Source organism: Gallus gallus, chromosome 2 (assembly GCF_016699485.2).
Source record: "Gallus gallus isolate bGalGal1 chromosome 2, bGalGal1.mat.broiler.GRCg7b, whole genome shotgun sequence".
Lineage (NCBI taxonomy): Eukaryota > Metazoa > Chordata > Aves > Galliformes > Phasianidae > Gallus > Gallus gallus.
The window spans coordinates 34,139,113-34,157,336 of NC_052533.1; the positions used below are offsets into that span (position 1 = coordinate 34,139,113).

The 18,224-nt window shown below is 41.6% G+C and overlaps 1 long non-coding RNA gene across 2 annotated transcripts in view; it reads right to left on the minus strand.

Annotated features, from left to right (window-relative positions):
* LOC101751380 overlaps positions 1-18,224 on the minus strand; it is a 107,405-nt gene that overhangs the window by 84,251 nt on the left and 4,930 nt on the right. The window lies entirely within an intron of this gene.

Sequence of the window (18,224 nt, forward strand, 5' to 3'; positions counted from 1 at the left end):
CCAGGTCCAGGGACAACACTTCTGCTCTTCCAGGAGTGCAGCTTCCCCACTGCAGCACAGTTACACACCTTAGCTCAGTGTGCTAAGGTGGATAATGGGAGAAAACTGCTCTGTGTTCTAATGGGTACCCTTTAATCTGCATTCTCTCAGTACCTGCCACATGCTTATAGCACACCAGAGAAAGCAGGACAATTTCTGCCCTTCACTATAGCCAGGAGGCCAACTTATTTCACTATCTTGCATCAGCTACCACGGCCAAATACCTCTGCATACTTGTAAGCTGATTTTAAGCTTTGTAGGCAAATAAATTGGAGTTGCAATCAATCTGGCTATTTTAATTCCTTGTCTGCCTGACACTCTTGGTCTTATCATTTTTCCAGTACTAAGCCCTTGGGCCTCCACTAACTATGCTGGAAGTTGTGAGTGGTATTTTGGCTCTTATCTATTTAGGTTGTTTAAGTTTCCTAAAACAGCTGAAAATATGAATTAAATGAACTTCAGATGAAAGAATGACTAATCTCATGGTCTTCAAGTTCTGCTAACAATTCTAGAGGGAGTAGCAACAGCTTAAATTGAAACAAAGCTTATTTGCCCTCTCCATGCATGAACAACTGAGGCCACTGATTATACTGAAGGATGGGGAAGGATGGAGAAGCCAGAGTGCTCCCAATGTTATCACAAGGTCTAAACAGAAAGGGAGCCAAACTCCTTTACTCCCTAACTCCAGCCATTACAGCCCATTCCCCCTTTCATTCTCTCTAACCAGTCACCAGTCATGTCTCACCACCCAGAAATGCAACGGCCCAACAAACAGGTTACGCACTAAGAAAGGAATTCACATTTTCTCACCATCTCAAGTTTCCTATTTTAGAAGTTTGGGTTTGGCCACCCTCCTGCTTCCTCAGAGCAACACGTATCCCTTTCTTTTCCTTCCCTGTTCTTTGAACCAATTTCAACTGAGGATTTTTCAATCCTTTTCTCTTTGCCCCTTGAACATCCACCTCTCTGCACTTGTTCTCCTCTTTATAGTTAGTTCCTGCATTTCTCCTAAAATAGACTTCTACGAAACAAGTAAAAAAAAAATCATTGCCTTAAACACAAAGGCAACATTCAGTAAACTAAGTGGACAGGAGGCAAACTCCAAGGAAGCAAAATTGCTGCTACAGAGCTCACACTGAGGAATGTCTCCAAATACTCATGAATAAACAAGATATAAGGCAAGCAAGAGCATCCAGTCACAAAGATGGATGAAGTAACAGTTTCTTCTTCTCAACTGTTTGGCATTTAATACATCAATGAAATGGCAGCGAGCCTTGGCTTTAGTACAACTTGAGCCTGCAAGGATAACAGTTTGTATCTCTGCCTTGTAGGTGCCACATTTATTTCTTGTCAAACGGTACTGTGGGAACATTTGCAGTATTTTGCCTCCAGAGTGACGCCTTTATGTTATTATTTACTTCCTTCAGAGACATTCCAAGCTTATACTAATAAGCTCGGATCTTAATAGTATTTATTGTTCTTGTTTCTCTGAGTGGACACCGTTTAGCTTTGCACTTTGCTGACAAAACTTTTCCATTCTGCACAGAATATGTTCTTTGAATGCACCTCTTCCATTAAGTAATACAATCCCTCAACAAATACAAACATACTTCATGAGCCACAGCAGCAGAGTAAAAGGTAATGACCAAACATTAGCATTTCTTGTTCTTACAGGTAAGCAGTTATGAACAGAGGAGGAAGTTTTTTCCCCAGCTAATTCTCCAGAAGTATCCATTTATGGCAATATCCAAATACCATTCGTGTAATTCATTCCCCGCCAGCGTTAGCCATTCTCCCTTCTCTTGACCCAATGAAAGCAAATGAGAAAGCTTCATCACAAACACCAGGTTTTCACTGATTGACAAGAGCTTCGGCAAACTGAGGCCAAATATGAATTTGGTAGGGTAGAATCTCCATAAGAAATTATTTTCTGGACATTCAGAAGAACGCCATGAAAATGGTTTTTAAAATACCTAAAAGCCTTTATAGTAGCTTAATCCGTAGTAATAAACAAGGCTTAAGATCTGGAATATGACAGAGCATAACTACTGGCATAAGATCTACCTACAGTAGTTAACTAGTTCGACATTATATTGTCATTTCTCAACTAAAACTCAAGTTATGCTTAGACCACACTGATCAGGTAGTGGGCTTCACAGTCAAGGTGGCCACAGGCACCATACCTGGGGTAGAGGGTGTCTAGCCACTTCACTGTAAGCTGGACCATACATTGTCCTCCACAGAGGCTAGAGCAGAAGGTTTACTAGTACAGACAAACCATACATCTTGGGACAGCAATCCCTCCAAATACACAAAACCCAGGAACTTTTCCCAGAGAACGGAGCCTATTAGTGATTTATGCAGTATCCTTAGAAGAGCAATGAAACATCTGCTCCATGCTGTTTTCAAAATGATGATGCTGGCAATTGAAAAGCTTGTTGTAAGAAGACAATATTGTCCCCCCCACCCCTCAACTGCTAAAAATATCCAGGGACATATAGATTTTCATAATAACCTTAAACCAACAGGCAAAACATCTGTTGTTTGTTGGGGTTTTGTTAGTTGCCTTTTGTGGTCCAAAATGGTTTGCAGATTACAGAAATAAACCAAGGTGGAAAAGTCAGAGCTACAAGTCAACAGATCTACATCTAGTTATGAACTACCATTTCTGATATGAAGTCAGAAGTCACATCTGTTCTGATATGAGTTAGAGGTCAGACACTACAAATGATCTGTCCTTTAAGGAGGAGAAGCCTCAAGTCCTTCTACCCCCAAAGGATGCTTCAGCATCCGATTTGTTGTTGCTGGTTTCAGTTTTAAAAATCAGAACACCACCTCCTCTGGAGGTCCAAAGGACAGAAGTATACCCAAAACAGTGCTCCTAGCACGATTCCTGATAACACCACACTGAGCAGCATGCTACAACAGGAGACTTCCCACAACTTCTGCTCACCTTCACAGTCACTAGATTTTACCACTCTTTACTCTGCTGACTGCTAGCTGTCCTTTGCTAAATGCTCTTCTTGGCCCTGAACCCAGAAGGCAGATGGTCAGGCAAAGCATAAATCACTGTGTTACCTGAAGGCAGCAAGCCTTGTCCTTTCATAAACCAGTCAAATATTGCTGTCAGCTGGAAGATCACTACAACAGCAGCCAAAGAGCGCCATTCAGCCCAAAGCTCAGCAAATCCATCTCTCTGCCCCTTCTGCACTAAAGGGTACCTTATCATCTAGACTGCCTACAAAGTGGCTTAATTCCATGGTCTGATAAAACAGGATGTCAAAGATGATTATCTGGGTATTTAGCCTACATTTCTCACATTTGTACTCATTTATGTATGTAAGCTGTGTGTACGCATTAGTTATTCTACATTTGAACAGTCAAGTATCGCTGGATGAATGTTAAAGAGATGTTAATAACATGTCAAGGCTAATTAGACATTGAACAAGTTGCTACATAGCTGGCATTTTAAGGGGAACTACAGCTGCTGTGATGAGATTTTATTTATGTGCAAGAAAACATCCTCTTAAAATAATCAGAGATATATTATTCTGAAAAGTACAATCTCAAATTATTTCAACTGCCAAGATAATAAACAGTTTGATGGAAGCAAAGCGAGGCATTTAACAGATGTATAAGAAAGCTCCAATTTATAGGAGGAGGTGAGGCTTGCTTCTAATATCCTAGATGATTGAGACTGCAGTAATACTATTTATGATGGATTTGGATTAAATGATCTTGTCTTAAATAGAATAAAAATATCAATACATATTTTAAAAGCACAGATGAGAAAACAGCAGCAGATATGCCAAGTATCTCTCAGTTGTCAAATAGAGATACCAAATATCTTTAAAGATTTCAGTAAATAGCTATTCAGAATGTTAACGACAAACATAGACAGTCATTTAAAGACTAAAGCAGCACTGGCCCAGCTGGTGGCCTTGCTCTATCATCAGCAAAAGTGTTATTTTTCTATCTTGATTTATACAGCAGATTAAAGTTTGAAATAGGCCATTCCATACAAAATGTGATTGCCAAATCTGTTACTGTGGCACAGCAAAGTTCCTTTGCTTTTGTTATTTCCATGCCAATCATTTTACTTTAAGCTTTCTTCCCTTAATCTCTATAAACACCCTTCGAAATACAGAAATAAACTTATCATAGCTTGTAGCTCTTCAAGTATCACATCAAATTATACCTCTCACTGTGATTCTATAGACTGTCATTTCATACCGTGCCTTCTGATAGCTGTGCAAACTACAGTGAGTTTACACAACTTCAACACTTGAAAAAAAATGAAGCATCTCAGCTGACAGGATAAATACCCAGTTGAATGTCTCCAAGTCATCAATTCATCTAGGAAGAAATTGTTAATACAATTAAGTAGCAAAATGGAATGGCTGTATGCACAGGAGTCAGATCTGATAAGTGGCAGAGAGGCTACATTAAAATGGAACAAACAAAATTCATGATTTAAAGCCATATTAGTTCCTGAACAGAAGTTAAATCTAGTCCCTTCAGCTACGGCAATTACATACAGAAGGACAGATGCGGGGTCCCATGACCTCACAGTGTTACTGAGGCTCTGAACTTGGAATGATTTTAAGAACTGGAATATATCCAAACAGGCTGAGGCACAGCACTCCCAGCTCATGCAGAATTGCTCCTGAAATAACGAAGATGTTGGCACACCACCTTTGAGGAAAAGCAGACTCTTGCAGTAGGGTGAAGCACTGAGCCATTTAGACCAGCAGCAACAGAGATTAGATGCAGCTAATGATGGTGTTTTATATAAACAGGATTGGGCAGGTTATGCCCCAGCATTTCAACACCATTCTCTCTTCCAGACAATCTGTAACCCTTGTGACGTATCAGGGAACCCTCTAGACAGGAGAAACACTTTCCGTTGCTGCCTTTAAAGAAATAAAACCACAAAGATCTAAAGATCCAGTGCAGGATAATTTTCACAAGTTGTGTCCCCTGGGTCAAACTCATCTATTTAAAGACATCTAAAACAAAATAGGCATCACTACCACATTCTCCAAGGTGTTGAAATGCAAGAAATTTTTGCCAAGATTTAAAAATCCAACAGAAAAAATAAAACAAACAAACCAAGACTGAATGTTAACATGCAAAGTAGGCTGATAGCCCTGCATAAAAACACTGTCATAAGCTTCACATCTCAAGATTGTTTGCATTCCTAAGTAGGAAGATTTGATTGTTAAACAAAAGAGCTTATTGACGAATTACTTTAGGGAACAGACAGTAGAGTGGTCAAAGATAGTTTCTTGCATTTAAAGTACAGCATGCTACACCAGAGCACGAAAGCCACTTTCAATAGACATGGCACAAGTGAGACATGTCTCATAGTTGGTTACATACTATGGGTTTACATTATTTCCAATAAAACCAATAAAATACATTATTTCCAATAAAATCCAATACAAAATGGAAAATTAGCAAGAAATTTCCATTATCCTCAATTAGAAGTCAGTAGAAAGCTGTCAGAATAATATGTCAACTATAAAAGCTATAGAAACAGGATGCGATTCATATTTTAAGAGTATTAAAAGACATGAGTGGAAACTGGATTATTGCCCAATTACACTCAGCTTGCTAAAAGGTTGGAAACAAGAATATCTGCACAGCTACCAATTCACATTAGAGGGTATTTTTGTTCTGTTTTTTAATTTGGAGAGGTGCAAATATAGAAATGAAGTCTTGGGTGTTATCAGGAACCTCAAGACCTCTCAGCATTCTGGGAATTATTCCATACGCATCAATGACAAGACCCAAGGAGTTGTCTCTTTTGTTTTTTCCCCACAAGATGTAACACAAGAATCATACGAACTCATCACTGCAAGTGAACTATGTGGGTGGAAGAATTAAGACATTGTCATCTTGTTCCAGAAACAGTGCAAGGTAAGTAGGCATGACATCATTCACTCTTCAAGAGGGGCAATATGCAGCTGACCACAGCCAGCCATCCTGGCACGGCACAAACACTCTTATTTTCTCCAGCAACAGTACTGGAGACATTCCTGGAGAAACCAGAATATCGCATAACAAATAGCAGAGCACACCTCAGAGACTAATTGAGCATAGTAAGCCCTTAGGTCATTTTTACACATTTAGAATTCTGTGTTGTGTCAGTGGGGATCACAAATTACCATGATTTAGATGTTTGTCTGAAGAAGAACACTACAGTAGGTACATTTTCAGTTTGAAGAGGAAGATCTGGTGGGAAGAGATCTCCCACTGGATAACATTTGTTATCCAGGACCAAATCCCAATATCAGAAGCCTGAGATGATCTTGGCACAAGCAGAAGATGAAGGTATATTTTACCTGACAAAAAAGAGCGTATGAGCCCAGAACATTATTTGGGTGGAATCTCAGATCTCCCAGCTAGAAACTGGATCTCGCATCTATTTAAATCAATGAAAATACTCGCAGGGATTCATCTAGGCGAGATTTGGACCGAATTCTTAGCTAACACAAGTGGGGAACAGAAGCAGCAATAAGGGAACTGTTTTCAGGGAGAGTGATTTTTGCCTGAAGCAAAAAGTTCCAGGGAAAATGTCCTGAAAAGAAGAATTTCTATCACAGTACAACATCTCTATTTACCATTATATTTTGACTTAATTTGCCATTAAATGAACACTACATGCACTTTAATACATCCCTATGAAGAGAACATACATCACAAAACACATACTCCTCCAGCAAGTTAATCATTGTTAGACAAGAGAAAGCTCCAATTCTTTTCCCCTTTTAAAATTAATTACAAGTAGTGCAAGAATAACGCTGTAATGCTATACTGTGATGGAAAGTACAGCAATAATAGCAGGGTGGCACAGTCCTAGGCTACAGCAAATAAGAACAAGCCTCAATGCAGCAGCCGTGGATGCAGAAACAAAGGAAGAAAATCTGCTTACCTTTAGAAGGCCTCAGGCAGGCAGGGATCTCCAGAGAGATACTGTTACCTCCACTGCCACTCCTCAAAATAGGTCTGGGAAGGGGTGGATCCTGGCTCCACCCCTTCCAGTCACTCAGGTGTATTGCTTGCACCTGAGCTCCCCTGGGAAGGCCCTGCCTTCCCACCAGGTGCTCAATCACTGGTTCAGGCCATGACTCAGCATTTCTACCACAGCAACCCTGTCAGGCCGTAAGTACCACTTCAAAAAAGCATTTACTTCAATGACTCTGACTGTGAATTTGTGGATTAAATACAGTTTAGTCATGTCTGCTCAAGCCTTTGTTGTCCTCTACAAAGAGGCAGTGGCAGTTCCTAGAAAAGTTGGTTTGTACTTCAAAGTAGTGTAAACGCTCCAAAATTTTTCTTCCATTGGTAAGTTATCAATTAAATAATGCAGGCCCCAGAAGTTTGAGGAGAAGTTGAATGGTTATCACATCGGTGCTGCCCAGATAAGGGTTCAGTGCAACACAACTGTACCAATGCAAATAATACCTTCTGGGAAGAGGAGGTTAGAAGTTGAGCTAAAGAAGGATGCAGCACAGTGTGTAAAAACTCTGTATCAAGCAGGAAAACTCCATAATATGTTTGGTTGTGACAAACACGAAACATATTGACATGAGATGAAAGTGCTAGCAATCTGCAAGAAATAAATTCCTTCAACAACATCATTATGCAAGAAGCAACATGGTCTTTCTGGGCAGAAACATGAAAGGCTGTTACTCATGTTAAAAATAAAAATAAAAAGCACTCAACCCATGGCTTTCCATCAACCCTGATTTACAGAACATCTGTCTAGAGACACATGGACACATGTTAGGTCCCCATGATCTCAGCACTATAGCCACAACAGAAACCCTTCAGTATAACACAAGGGCCAGACACAAGCATCCAGCAAAGTACCAGCTATGATTTATCAGTATGCAGGGAAGTTCACATTTGACAGTAATGCAGCCCCATTCAGGTTTTGGAAAACTCATTCCTTTCCTTACAAGCCACCCTCTTCCCCTTCTGCTACAACCACTAATACACATACTTGCACTGAACACAGGAAAGTAGGACACTGCTAGGGCAAAGGGGGAAAAAAACCAAAACAACACTAATTCCATCCAGCGCAGCCATCCCTATTGCTGACCACACTAGCAGAGGCCTCCACAGCAGCTCCCCATCCCCTTGCCATATTCATCAATCTAGGAAAAGAGTAGCCCTGCATGGCAGGTGAAGTTCAGCTGACCAGGCAGCACTTAACTCTGCAGCTCTCAGATTCCTGCTGTATCCAGCCACATTCCATGATGAGCCAGGCAGGAACGACCTCACCAGTTCCCTTGACTGACAAGCCAGCTCAACTGCTATGCATAGGCTGCTGATGCACACTAGCTACTTCCACACTGCTGCCCCGCAAAGACAGAGCAATTGCAGGTACCAGGAAAATTGTACAGCCACATGCACAGTTGAAAACTGTTGGCTTGAGACAAGCCAAGGATGGCAGGTGATAGCAAGGGCATATAGAAGCACAAGGCAGTATGGGTGCAGAGCGTTTCATAGATTCATTTGAGTTGAACTAGATGTCCTTTCCAACTCCCCTGCCTAGCTGTAGGGACACCTACAGCTAGACCAGGATGCTCAGAGCCTGGTACAGCCTGAATATCTCTAACGATGGGGCATCCACCATCTCCTCAGCAACCTAATTTCAATGAGCTGAGGGCACTGATAGGGTATCAGCAGTAACAAAGCTCACAGGATTCGAAGTCTGCCCCCTCGTTTTGAACACTGTCCCCACCCAACACTAAACCTAGAGTTGCCACCACAAACAGAAACCACATTTCCCATTTGCCACATCACAAACATAGGTCTCAGATGCTTGGCCTGGCACACTGCCACTGGCCGCACCCCTCATGTCAGGTCCACGTCCAGCCAACTAGATTTACTGCTGTTTATTTCTTTGTTTCTGACTCATCCTTCAGCTTCAGTCCTTCCTTGGCACTAAGCTATAATTGAGCAATAGTCCATGCATCTCATATTTCCACTATCGCAGGTTCAACATAGAGCATAAGTCACAGAGATGGATGCGTGATGGGTGCACACTCCTGCAAGCATGGGCAGAGATTCCTCAGTCTATGAATAGACGCCTCACTGACTAGCTGGTAGCCCAGGTATCAAGAACTGCAAAATATCCACTACGATATTACCAGCACTCAAATTGATCTCCTGGTTTGAAAACTGGCATCTTCATCACGTCAGACATTTTTTCATATGCCATTTATGTCAATATTTAATACTAGGAGACATACCACAGGTCTCATCTCTTCACACCATAACAGAAGCATGGAGCAGCTGAGGAAGCCTGGAAACCTGCAGATTTGTTTTGAGATTGCTGAGACAAGAAGACAGCGTGGGACAGTATTTCAGCAAACTGACAGACAAATCTGTTAGGAAACAGGGGAGATGAGAGTGCTGTGGTGGTGACTGCTCTGTAGAAGAGAGGAGCAAACTGTGCAGTCTTTTCATCACTTGCAGGAATAATACCTGTGATGGCATAGAGAAAACCTATGAGTTTTTAATTAGAAACTCTGTTTAAATAACATCATTTCACTTCACGTCATCTGGAATTGTATTGTTGGAAGGATATTTTTCAGCAACAGCATTGACCACCCTATTGTAAGAGATGATCAGAGTCTGAAGGATACAGATTCCTTGTGAATATCACTTCATCAATAGAAAAGCTTTAAAAAAAATGACAGCAAGTAGATAAATATTGCAGGAGGACAAACCATTTCCTGTAGATGCTAACCGCTGTAGCGAGCTGTAGATAACAGCACGTTGTGAGCTTCATCTGCAGCTCTGTGAGAGCTCCAGTTAACAAGCTCACATTCTGAAGAACAACGAAGGACTAGCACAGACAGATTTTTACCCTATTGCATGGAGTTGTCCTTGACATTCTGAGTTTCTTTGTAGAAGGGATGTTCTGGCTGCAATCCCACTCCACTGGTAAGCTATCTCATATGAGGGGGTCTGTCTCTCAGAGCTACAAGGTGCTTACATCATTCAGTTCCAGTTACTTCTGGCTATTAGGATATTTCCTTTTTCCAGTCCTGTAAAATATCCTCATGTGTTGTATCATATAACCGATACCATATTATTGTGTCTGAGGACTCAAGGCATGATATCCTGATCCAAGCTAAGACCAGCTTCCACTGAACTTAAGCATTTCCTCAGCTCGCTGTCCATTCTAACTCCAGGGCTTATATCGCTACCATTAAGGCTAGGCTGACACTGCAGAGATGCTATATGAACAGTTGATGTAGAACAGCTCCCATCTGGAGAAGGTAGTAATTTAAACAGACAAACACTGGAAATAAACAAAGGTAAGTGATTTGCCAGCTAAGCAAAACTAGAGGGAATGCACCCCTCTTCCCGTCCCACTTCATGCAGTTTCCAGGGCATTGACACCATTAGATACACGTTTTGAGGCAACTTTCAAGGAGCTTGCTAGTTCCCTTTCATTCCCCAATGCACAGACAGAACCACAAGGCATACGCTTTGGTGTTATCTACAGTTCTACAGCATAGTCTGTACAACTTCCAAAGGAATTCCTGGTTGCTTACTCTGTGGTTATCATAACACTGATACGCGTTTCCTGGTTACTTCTCTTTGCAGTGTTTACGCACCAAGAACAGACGATCATTTCATAGACACCAAAGAGCCCAAGCACAGAGACAAGCTACAGAATAGAGAAAAACTAAGCACGCTATACTTACAGAGTAGGTTAAATCAAAGCTTTTGAGAGATACACGCGAGCTGATATATATATTTTCAGGAATGTCTTTTTTCCACACTTGAATGCAGCCACCTATACTTTTGTAAGTTAGACTCTGTAAAAGAATTTGAAAGACAAAGGCTGGAATCTGTCCTTACTGAATATTGCTGTCATTAAGGTAGAACTGCAAAGTATTCGTAGGAAGTCCCACGCTGACCAGCTACTTTCACAGGCAACAGTTGCACCACCAAGGATTCATTCCAATCATATAAAACAAAGCTGATTCTTCTCTTAAAGAATCTCATCTGCAAATTAAGTAACGGGACGTTACATCTAACCCAAGAGCTTTTTGTTCTGCATATCACTTTTAAGAATATAACAAATTCATTCCTTTCCTTTGGTTGCTGGTGGTGCAACAAACATAAGAGGTGTGTTACATTGATCACATCTGATGAACTCCAGCACATTAGCTTGCCAGTCATTAGCAATCTGAATGGAGTTCTGTGTAAAGCCCCCACTATGAAAGCAAAACACAGACAGATTTTGCCAAAGCTTGCTCAGATAAAGAGGGGATCCTTGAACTCCTTTGCAGGAGCCAAGCAAAATGCATTAGCTTTCACGCACAGTATGCTGGGTGGAGGGGAAAACAAACAGAAAGCTAGACTCGCTTATTGGCCCCATGCCCTTTCCACACTGTAAAATGACTGAGGCAACATGGAGAAATGTTCTCTGTACCCTGTTGCATTGTACAGGCCAGCTTGTTTGTATCCTCATGTCCCAAGCCTTTAATAACAGGCAAAAATGCAATGCTTCTTTTTGGGTGCCTGCATGGTGTCCACTGTTTTGCCTCTCATAATGAGAATGTTTGACAACATCCATATTGTCAAGGAATGCACAGAAAGCGACGCTGTGCAAGAAGGAGAATAACATGCAGTTCTGTAGTTCACATGATCTACAGATTTCCACACTGCATGCAGTAGGAACAAGAATGGTCATTAGAGAGATGAACTAGAAATTTTACACCCCTGCAGTAGTTGTTTAACTGATCTTTCCAGAAGCTTGGCAAAAGTATACTGCAGCTATGCATATATATTATACTTAATGATGGCCATTAAGCCTGAAGTCACAAGATTCAGTTTGCCTTTTGCTGCTAAATTTGCACTGCAGCCTCCCAGATTTCATAATACTTACTGACAAGGTACAAAAAAAATTGTCCCATGAAATCATGACCCTGATTAGTAATGGAGTAGCTGCACCCCTCTCTTTAACTTCATTGGTCCCAGTGGGTTTATGCCAACAATAAATTTGTTTTTTTTCTTTGAAGATGAAAGGTGCTATAATGTGCACTTTATTAAAACTGCTATAAAGACTTGTTATTTTTGCTCATATACCTGCTGAGTGATGGTTTCCAGAAGTCTACCAGCACCTCCCAAACACGCACACTCACTTTACTTTCTTGCTTAGAGAATTCCTCTTAAAACTGTAGAATGTTTCTCCAGTTCTTCATGTTCAGATTCTTGTATGCTTTGGGGCTATAGATCAGCCTTTCTATAACCTAGACAGTTGTTATGAACCACATCTTTGCTGTAACTTAGAAATCAGAAAGCATTTTAAACAGGCGGAGATGATTCAGGAGACCAAATCCAGAGTCAGATGCTGATTTTGATTATGCCTAGACAGTAAGCTGATGGGCTTGGTTTCACACAGAAATGTTAGTGCTAGCAAAAGAGTAGCCCCAGTTCCTAGTACCTACTCACAAACATAGTACAATATAAGTCTACGCTCACCAGCCTCTACAAAAAAAGGATGTCATATCCAGAAAAGCACCTTTAAAAGCAGTAGTCCTTCTGACAAAGTAGTCTGCTTAGCATTTTTAAGCTCCATTGTGCCAAGAGGACTGGTGAGGCTGCACTTTGAGTACTGTGTTCAGTTTTGGACCCCAATCTACAAGACTTTGAGGCCCTGGAACATGTCCAGAGAAGGGCAGTGAGGCTGTGAGGGGCCTGGAGCACAAGTCTTATGGGGACTAGCTGAGGGAACTGGGATTGTTTGGTCTGGAGAAGAGGAGGCTCAGGGGAGACCTTATCACTGTGTACAACCATCTGAAGGGAAGTTGTGGTGATGTGGGGGTCAGTCTCTTCTCCCTGCAACTAGCAATAGGAGTAGAGGGAATGGCCTCACGTTGTGCCAGGGAAGATTCAGGTTGGACATTAGGAAAAACTTCTTCTCTGAAAGAGCAGTCAAGTTCTGAAACAGGCTGCCCAGGGAGATGGAGGAGTCACTATCACCGAAGGTGTTCAAGAAACATTTAGATGTTGTAGTGAGGGACATGGTTTAGTGGGAAATATTGGTGATAGGTGGATGGCTGGACTGGATGATCTTAGAGGGCTTTTCTATCCTTGGTGATTCCATGATTTTCAGAGTCTGATTTCTGAGCAGTACTTAAGAACAACAACAGGCTTTGTTCAGACTATTGACTGCAAGCCTGTCTCCTGAAGTTTCTCCCCCCAACCCACTCAACAGCTCTATCATTTGTTTTAATTTCTGTTAGCATTAACCAGCCAAACAGCTTCTCCAACTACAGCAGCTAATCATCTTCACAAACCAAGTGTCCTATTTGTACTTAAAAAGCCTTTTTTCCTAAACAGAAAACATACCTAAATCACTTTGAAAGTAATGCCTCCTATTTACTTCCATGGAAACTGAACAAGTACAAAGAGCAAAATAACACTGTTTGGTAGAGAAAATTCCCAGCTATGCAATTTTGCCAGCAACGAACAACAGTCTAAATGCTCTGCTCATAATAATCTGCATGGTTGTCAGGAAAGTGACTTATCTCTCACATCACTGTCACCACAGCTGAAACGCAGCACCACCATCTCACTGCACTGACATCCACTGTTTGATCTCCATAAGTGTTCGGCAAACATCAGTGGGTGCCATTTTTTCCTCATGGAAGAATTCAGTGCCATACCTTTTCTTCACATGCACTCCCCACGTCAGACGCCATTCTGTCAGACTGCCCCTCTGCTGCCATCTGTTGTACAGCAACAACATGTAATGGAATATTGGTGGGAAGGTTCAACCTCCATTGCCGTACAACCAACCAAGAGAAACCAACTTTTACCTCACCCACAAACACGGAAAACAAACTGGAATATTCTGCCATATACCTGAGTTTAAAAGTGCTTTGAGCTGCATAGTAACACGGGATGAATATGTTTTTTTCTTGGCATTTGACAGTCAAATTCCCCCCCTCAATGATCTTGCAGCCTGAGTGATATTCATAAGCATATATATAAAAGGTTGTTCAGTGCCTATTAATGAAGTGTCTCACTTGTGTTCAGAGCAACAGAGACGTTCAGGTCTATTCCTTTTGTTTCTTGTCTGGCAGTCAGAAATGACCACAGCCTTCACCTGTCATTGTGCTCACTCTAAGCTGCTAAGAGTCAGAATCATCACCACAATAGGTTATATCCCTGAAACGTTATTTCTTATAAATTATTTCCCCAAATCCTCAAGCCTGCCTAAGAGTTTCTGTTAAGGATAAAGAGAAAACAAATAAACACTCTTCAGAACTGTAGGCACATAGAACTTGAGTCCCTTAGCAAGTGTTCCTTGTAGCTCCAGGCATCACTTCCTTCAAAAGCTATACTTAGAAAGGATGCTCTTTTCTCTTCACCCAAAGGGGCTCCTTTGGAAAAAGACTTGTATAGGAAATGTGGTAAATTAACACACATGCTAGTTGTCACACCACTTCCTTCTACTCTGTTATTCGCTTTAATGGCTTGCCAACATGAAGATATTTTCATGACACAGTAAACAAAGGGATCTCACATCCCTCAACAGATAGATTTCCAAAAACAAGGCTGCTGGGTCCTGTTTTAAGACAGGAGAAAATAACTGATCCGAAGCAAACTAGGATTTGCAGTGACTGCCACAGCATGGAAGTAGGACTGCTTCTGCCAGAGAATTTGCTTTGAATTGTTCTCCAAGTTTCAGTCATGGCTGAGCAACCTCCCGAAGTATCAGCAATAACTTTTTACCAAAAACATGTATAGATAGTAAATTTTAGGAACACCTACATATTAAACCTTATGCTAAATGCAGCTGTACTAGAATTGCCTGCTAGGGGGATGACAATAAAGAATTATTCTCTTCCAGTTAAAAAAAAAGTGTCAAGAAAGAAAACACCAGCAGTAGCTGGTTTACTACTTTCTTCAACCCCTTGCCACCTGCTGAACTGAGCACATCAGATAGGTTAGTAAAAGAATGCAGATGGGAAAGGATGAGGGACCGCGCCAGCCCAACTCCCTGCTCCAAGCACAGCAAGCTGTGACAGCAGACCAGGTTGGTTCAGTGCTTCACCCAACTAGGTCTTGAAATCCTCCAAGGATACAGACAGCAAAGTCTCTCTGGGCAGCTTCTTTCAACAATTTTTACGTCTATAAACATGGTCATTTTAATTATTATATATCCATACATGCAGGTTGGAGTTCTATATACACATACATGTTCATGTACATTCCGCCTGGTTTCTCCCTTAAACTCCATCCTACTCTTACGCAGAGGTCACACACAAATCTCCTACAGACACCAGTGGCAATGCACATGTGTATCATAGAATGGCCTGGGTTGGAAGGGCCCTCAAGGATCATCAGGCTCCAACCCCCTATCTAATAGGCTGCCCAGGGCCCCATCCAACCTGGCCCTGAACACCTCCAGGGACGGGGCATCCACAACCTCTCTGGGCAGCCTGTTCCAGCACCCCACCACTCTCTTGGTAAAGAACTTCCCCCTGACATCCAACCTAAATCTTTCCTCCCTCAACTTAAAACCATTTCTCCTTGTACTGACAATTATCTACCCTTGTCAAGAGTTGACTCACCTCCTGTTTGTAGGCTCCCTTTAGGTACTGGAAGGCTGCAGCGAGGTCACCCCACAGCCTTCCCTTCTCCAGTCTGAACAAGCCCAGCTCCCTCAGCCTGTCTTCGCAGGGGAGGTGCTCCAGCCCTCTGATCATCTTTGTGCCCCTCCTCTGGACCCTCTCCAACAGCTCCCTGTCTTTCTTGTGTGGAAGGCCCCAGAGCTGGATGCAGATGGGGTCTCACAAAAGTAGAGTAGAGAGGAACAGTCAACTCCCCTCTTCTGATAGAGCTCAGGATACCATTTGCTTTGTGTATCTTTGGGACAAACACAGCTTATCTAGAACACCTTAGGCATACAGCCGAGATTTATCTTTTCAAACAACGCTTTAAATGTAAAGTCTATCCACTCTACATGAACAATGATGAGCCCAAAGAAATATAAATAAAAGTACAGGGCTCACTTTGGATTTTTGAACAATTACTTCAAAGTCTATATCACCATATATGCAAAGCTTCACGTTTTACAGATTATTCAAGTGCATTTCACTGTAGGGTAGAACAGATAGAGAGTTGAAACAAAGAAAACAAAAAAGAAAATAGAAAGGAGGCCTTTACTCCTGAAAGTTAGCTTTTCCCTGTTCTGCATATCAAATATTTGAAGGACATCAGTCTTAACAAGAAGATAGGGAGGGAAACCACAGATCCAACTCACACACCACTGATACCAACACAGCTTACTTTCATTCCAACTCTCTTTCCCCTACATTAAAAATTAAAGCACAGAAAAACAACTTTAATGGCAGTCTTACCTCAAGCCTCCATCCCACACTTCCTCCCCTTCTTTCTTCCTAGCAGCACTCAATAATACACACCTGTACTCATGGTTGACGTTCACCTGCTGCCCAACTGCAGCTCATTAAGCCACACACCTGCAGTGATTTAACTTGGGCTTTGCTCAGCTTTTAACTCACCCCAGAAACAGTGAAAACATTTGCTATTATTAAATATTGTTTTTTTTTTCCTCTGGGTTTTCATAACTGATGCTCTCTGTTAACCCCTAGGTTATTGGATGCTGAAGGTGTAGGGAACCCTCTCCAGCTTAAGGATATAAATAGGGGGTGAGTGCAACAGGCAGGAGGTTGTGATGGCATTGCTGAAAGTGCTTGGGATATATCACTTCTTGGTGGATAAATGTTGAGCAATGGTCTCACTCCTCCCAGAAAGCTAGTAATCTCTGCATTAGGGTGGAGGCTTCAGGCAGAGAACACATACAACTGACCCTTAAAGGCCTGAGAGCTACCATTTCTGAGTTAATCAGAGGCCATGCTGTAGTAAATCCAGAAGCTGTCACTCCAGTGACATGTTCCCTCAACTTTCTACCAAGGGCTGCTGACCTTCATGTCTCCAGAACTGCTTCAGCAAGGCAGTGCAGAGGTCAATGGCTTCCATGCTCCCTTTTACATTGGCCACAAGATTTATGAGCAGAAATCTTGTAAAAATGGAGTTTCAGCTGCTTTTCCTTCACTGACAGTTTTGCAAACATCCTATAAATCATATAGCTAGTGCCAAAATCTAGTGCCTCTGATCAACAGCTTTTATCAAGCTTTGATAGACTCCAATACCAAGTTCCACTGTATCATGCTCAAGTTTATTATTAGCTTGCTATAGGAAAATGTTATTGAACTAACAGCATATGTTACAATGTCCAGGACTCAAAGCACCTGCAACACCTGCAAATAAATTATGTATTTTGTAGTCTAGAAATATGTATTTGTTATTTTACTCTGGGAAGGACAGGGAAAGTAATTTGATTTTAAAACCCCCCAAAATCCTGTGCACCAAGTAATCAGTCACATTTTATGCACTGACTTTCTTCACATCTGTGCAAATCAAGCCATTGTACAAACATATGAAGACCTGTGGCATATAACACATGCAGCTATGAAACCATGGGTGTTGCTACGTGCTGAGTCTTTAAATGGAAGGTGGCACATCTGCTTTTGGCATAGGAGTGTAAATCAATCCAAGATGCATGTTAAAGACTAAGTAACAACATGCTCACTTGCTCTTTGTTACATCCAGCTTTGATTCTGTTCTTTATTTGTTATTTTCCTGGCAGTCAAATGCAGGCTCTGCACACTGAAACGATGCATTGTTTCGTCACGTATGGGTAACATAACATGTCACGTAACATTGAAGAAGTATGTGCTGGGAAATAATTTGGACAAAAATACAAGCCAAAAATGAGGTGAAAAGAATAAGTACAAACAGGTATACCACAGTGATTGAGAGTTTTATTCCTCGGGATACTCCTAATACTTTTGAAATGAACAACAAGGCCAACATTTGATTTAGTGTTCTAGCTCTTGGCAATTAGTGAGCAAAATCTGCAACAGTGAAGGATGACATATTTTTTCTTCTTTATCAACCAGAGGAACAAACAAGCCAAAAGGGCCAACTATACCCTGGCGTGCATCAGGCCCAGCACTGCCAGCCAGCTGAGGGAAGGGATTGTCTCACTCCATGTTGCACTGGTGAGGCCTCATTGTGAGCACTATGTGTATGTAGATCTGGGTGTCGCAATA